This window comes from Rattus norvegicus, chromosome Y (assembly GCF_036323735.1).
Source record: "Rattus norvegicus strain BN/NHsdMcwi chromosome Y, GRCr8, whole genome shotgun sequence".
NCBI lineage: Eukaryota > Metazoa > Chordata > Mammalia > Rodentia > Muridae > Rattus > Rattus norvegicus.
In genome coordinates this window covers 25,005,042-25,011,041 of record NC_086040.1, presented here as the reverse complement: position 1 = coordinate 25,011,041, position 6,000 = coordinate 25,005,042, and positions in this window count along the sequence as shown.

Sequence of the window (6,000 nt, the reverse complement as noted above, 5' to 3'; positions counted from 1 at the left end):
GAACTATATCCTCCATACCTACAACTTCCCCAGGACTAATCAAACTTGTATGTCTGGGATTTGAAGAAAGCTTATCTGGTTGAAGATTATTTTTAATGTTGACTTGAATCTGTTCACAAGTATTTTATTGAGAATATGTGTGTATAGGTGTAAATTAGTGTGTAATACTCTCTCTTCCTCTCTTTGTGTCAGTCGTCTGTAACTTTTTCTCCCTCTTCATTACCTTCCCTTTTGCCTCATTGTCCCCCTGTCTCACACTCTCTCCTTATATTCTTTGTCATTGTTAGATAAAACCAGATTCAAAAATATAATTTTAATGTATTCAATCCTTTTCTCTACTTTATGAAATAGTCTTAGACACTTTAAATGCTATTTAAATGTATATTCATTTCTTTTCAACTGAATACATGTGGTCCTATGATATTTGAGGTGGGAGAAATTAAATACCGATTCTTTGTAATTGTTTAGTATAGAGCTGTTTAAATTATAAAAAAATGAGCTGATTTAATATTGATAAATGGAATACATCTAGTATTTACTGTCACTTCCAACCCCGACCAGCAGGAAAGGAGTGACACCCCACATTCTTCTCAAAGCAGTTTATTCAGGAACCCTTTTGTCTGCAAGCAGGAACAATGCCTCCATCCAGCCCCTGAGCCCACTCCCTTATATCCTCCCTCAACCACCTCAATGGTCCAGTCTGCGTAACCTCCATTCATAGGTCCACGTCACATGGCCTGATCTATCCTCATGGTGTGCCTGGGCAGCTCTCACGATTGGGCGTGGCTTAATTTCAGGTGCTAGTCTTGAGACTCGGCAGCAGTCCCGGGCTCTGTCTTGGGATTGCCCCTACACCCGCTCCCCACAGTAAATCACGAATGCTTTAAAATATATTCTAGATTTTGGACTGTAAATCTAAATAATCTGTATTTTCTCCATGTTTCCTATATTCTCTTTCATTTTATTAATTCAAACCTTTCATTACCTAACATGGCCAGAGGTTATGACAATCTTGTTAATACTTTCCAGGAGTGACCTCTTCCTTTCATTCATTATATAGTTGTCTACATTTTATTGATTTCAGCCATAATGAGTTGGATATGCATGTTATACCCTAAGACTAAAAAGCCATCCTGAAACAATGTGCTAAGAGACTGTAGGTGCCCAAATTGTGGGTGGGATCAGACATAAAGAGCGTCGTCTGGATACAAGAAGTGATACTCTCATGTCACATAGCAGCTATGGTTTCCTGCACAGCTTCAAGCCAGTCAACAGTCCAGAATGCAGTATAAATGCCTGAAAGCTGTTACTCCTAACTGACACACTGTGGACAGTTAGTGGCTTTTGTTGGAGGATTGAAAATTTTTTTGTAAGGGATTATCATGGGATTATTAAACAGTATTTTAATGTAGAAGTTACAGAAAAGTAGGCTTCAAAGAAATAGAGTGATGTTGACAAAATAAATGGGTAAATTGTCCTCAAAATACTTTGGTGGAAATTCTCAAAAATTTAAACAATTAAAGCATATTCTACAATTATATGTACATAGATTATGTTTTATGATATAGGAATGTTTCATAAAGTGACCTTAATGAATTTTCTAAGCTACAACAGATCTGCCAATTCTGTGAGTTTAATGGGAGCACATTATATGATTTGACCTTAGCAAATTTAAATTAAAGTGTCTATTTTCAAAAATACTAAGCATTGTTTACATGTACACGTTGAGCAATGAGCTTCTATAAACCAAAATAAAAAACTAAAGAACTATATATCAAGGAAAAATAATTAAATTGGGCTACATATCTAAACAAAAAATTCACAATTGAAGAACTCAAATCAAAAAGAATCTAATGGCAAATATGTATAATCCTTATACATTATGGAAATGCAAATCAAAATTATTCTGAGATTTTTTCATCCCCTTCAGAAAACCTTGGTTAATAACACATGAGCCAAGTGATCTTTAATGTATTATGGAGAGAGGGGAGCGTTCCTATTATCCTGGTGGGAAGGCAAAATTCTATAACAACTTTTGAAATCAATATGATGTTTCTTCAGGAATATGGAAATGGATATGCCTAATGATATAACTCGAGGGTATAAATGCAAATGTTGATTCATCCTAGTATATAGACCCTTCATAATGTGAAAATAATCAAGTTCTTCCTTAACAAATGAAGACATAAAGATAACGGATGCTTTTACAGATCAGAAAAAAGAAAGCATGGAATTTTCAGGACAGGAATGGATCTTGTAAAAGTCATCATAGATGAGGTAATCCAGATCAAAAAGGAAAAATGGGATACAAATTCGCTATAATCTGAACGTTAATTCTCCAAACTGTGTATGTATATGAACAGTTTAGTGTAAGTGTCAAGGGACATGGTCCAGACTGTCTCCATTTTGGGAAGTACAAATGTACTTATGGATTGCTGAGGGACACAGTCAGGAACAGGAATGTCAAATGTGAAGAAACAGAGGGCAACAATGGAGGGAATATATAGAAGTACAGCAAAGACAGAGACATTTGAGGCATGGAATAGAAACCTAATGGGATAGAAATACAAAATATGTTTGTTTGTTTTTTTTTTTAATTTAACATCGAGGTAACTAAAGATTTATAGCTATAAGGACAAAAGATAAAACTTTAATTTTGTTTATCTTTGTGAAATGTCAATACTAAGTAATTTATGAAAATTATGGATTTCAACTTTCAGTAAACCTGAAACAGTACAGATAATGAATATATAATCCTTAAGGAGAACAGATGTGAACATCTCTATTGTAAACATAAATATCTTATAAACACTATGTGTGTAAAATAATCTCTTCTTTTTTTTTATATTTTGAATGTCATTGCTCAAACTGGTATTTTTCTTGAATCCCCATTCTGATCCTTTGCGTTTCTAATATGGTGCTCCCCCATCTCCTTGCCACTTCACTTTAGCCCTCCAACATCCCCCTTCTCTGGGATATGATGTCTCCACAGGACCAATTGACTCCCTTCCCAGATATGGCAAATGAGGCAGTTGTCTTCTCCATATGCTCTACGACCTATGTAGCAGAACCCTTTGACTGACCCAAGTATATTCTATTTGGTAATAAATTTCCTGAGCCTCGAAAGTGTAAACTTAATGATCCTATTGTTATTCATTTTAGGCTCAATCCCCTTCAGATCCTTCAGGCATTCCCCTTACTCTTCATTTCTGGCTATCAGGTTCTTTCAAAAGGTTAGCTGTAACTACATCTGTCACGGTCAGGTGATGGTGGAGCCCCTCAGAGGACATACATATTAGGGTATTATCTGCAAGCACATCTTGAAATCAGTAATAAGGCCAGGATTTAGAGTCTGTGGATTAAATGGTTCTTATGGTGGGGAGGTCTCCAAAGGCTCTTCCCTTCAGTCTTTGCTCTGTTTTTGTATTTGCATTTTTGTAGGCCTTGGTTATTTATAGGATAAAGATTTTGAACTGTGTGTGCAACACCATTCCTTCACAGGTGTGCATGTCTAGCTATAGGAGGCAGTCTCTAGTGGTTCTACCTCTTTGCTGCTTGGTATTTCAACTGCCATTATCCCATTAGGTTTATGGGAACCTCTTGCATTTCTGGCACCTGGGACTTTCCTGGGGATACCCAAGTTCACCACCCACCACTGATATACTTATTGTCATTTATTCCACTTTTCCTCTGGAATCCTCTCGTTTCTCTTTTCATTGTTGCAACTAACCTAACTTTGTTCATCATTCTCTACCCGCCATCCCTCTGCCTTTCATGATTATTTTGTTCTCCCTTCTAAGTTGGTTGCAAGCATCCACAATTTGACCTTCTAACATGTTACCCTTCATATGATAAATGCTCTGTATAGTGGGCCTTCTGAGATATGGGGTTAAAATCGACTTGTCACTGAGTTCATCCCATGTTATTTCCCTTTTGATCTCTGTTACTTCACTAATTTCCAGCTACATCCCTTTGCCTACAAAGTACTTGGTGTCCTCATTTTTAATACCTGAGTAGTGTTCCTTTGTTTTAAAAAAGCACATTTGTTTTCTCTATTTATTCCTCAGTGGAGTTGAGGTAAATCACGCTTGTTTCCAGCATTCGACTATTTTAAGTAAGGCTGTTGTGAACCTGTTCAACCACATGTCCTTGTTGTATGTGGATTAAGTTTGTGTATATGTGTTGAAGTGAGTGGTAAAGCTGGGTTTTCAGGTAAAGCTATATGCAATTTTCTCTGAACCTCCACATTTATATCCAAGTGGAGTAGTGTTCCACTTTGTCTACATCGTAGCCTACTGTGCTACTGCATCAGTTTTTTTTTTTTTTATCTTAGTCATTCTGATTTGTGTAATATAGAATCTCTGGCTCATTTTGATTTGCCTTTTTCTGAGAACTATGGATGCTGAACATTTCTTGATGTCTTTCTCAGCTATAGAGACCTCAGTTGAGAATTCTTGATTTGGCTCTCTACCCAATTATAAAAGTTTGGATATTTGGTTGTCTGGGACAGTAAGGAAGGGGATATCAATATGTAGGGGACAACCACAATAAAAGGTGAGGGGAAGAGGTTAGGCGTGTGTACAGGAAAGATAAAAACGATTGAAATGCAAATAAATACCCAATTTAATAAAAATGGAAAAAGTAATCTTCCTCTTCTACAATCTTACTGTTAAGTAAATATAGCTTTTGAGATTTTAAAAAAATTATTTCCTATGGAAATTAAAATTGTATATGCACAGGGAAGGCTAGTGCTCAGCACTATGTGAGCTGGTTATCTGGAGCCTGAGAATTAAACTTGTGTTCTAGATCTACCTATTAGAATATTTTGATGAGTGTTTTTTTTAATTATTTCTACAAAATAACTGAGCCTACACTTCTTTGTTGAATATGTCCAATTGTTTTTACAAAGATGCAGAAAAGTTACTTAATCTTTTCGCAAAAATTTTCCCATATATTTCAGCACTGACTCAATATGAATTAGGGTTGATATTATAAGATATTATTAACTTATTGATTTCATATAAAAGCAAAATCTGTACCTGGTTGTTTATTGCCTCTTTTTATCTGTTTTATTGTATGAAATATCAAAATCTACATTTGCATCCCATTATCATTTATTTAAAATATTAATTTCATTGATTGTAATATGGCCCAGATGCAGTGGAAAATGGGAGGAAAAATGATGACTGCTGAGAAGCGTTCAGTCTCCTCCTTGTGAAGCTTGGCATATATCAAAATCAGAAGGGTAGAGTGACTAAAAGTCATATGTAAAAATGAAATAATAACAAATGGTTTATATGTTGTGAAAAAGATAAGCAAGCTTCATATTTAAGATTTTTAATATTTACATGGGCAAGTTATTTTAGATTGTTTTATTGGAGGTCTTTCTGAGGATATTATTAGATCTTAGTAACAAATGACTACAAATATGATACACTGCTATGCTTATTATTTTAAATTAATGATACCTGGAGTAAGCAAATGCTGTATGAAGTTTCATGCACTATACCCCTGTTTAGAGATTGGATATGTCAGAGATGAAAAGGGTTATCTTTGCTTCCTTATTGAATTTTATTTAATTAAATGAATGTTTTCAAAAAGAAATATCAAAAAATATAACCATAATTGAATAGATTTTTGTCACAGATAATTGTTTTGTTCTCAGAATAGAGCAATTTCATTAGAGAGTCATGCAATATTGTTAGTTTATCTGAGTCATTCATCACATTAAATCATCCAATAACCTTCAGAATGTTCAAGTTAAAAATATCCATATTGTAACCTGTACCAAAATTCAACTTTATTTTCTTTTCTTCTCTATTACACTTTGGTGCCATTTTTTCTAGTATTTACCATGGATTTTTAAATAAACCTGCTTATGTAATCCACTCAGAGTCACTTGTAAATATTCTTCAACAACTTTCACTCAATATGAAAGTTCAGGACCTTTACACTTTTTTTTTTTTACAAATGCATGAAGCACTTCCCTGCATGAGGTCT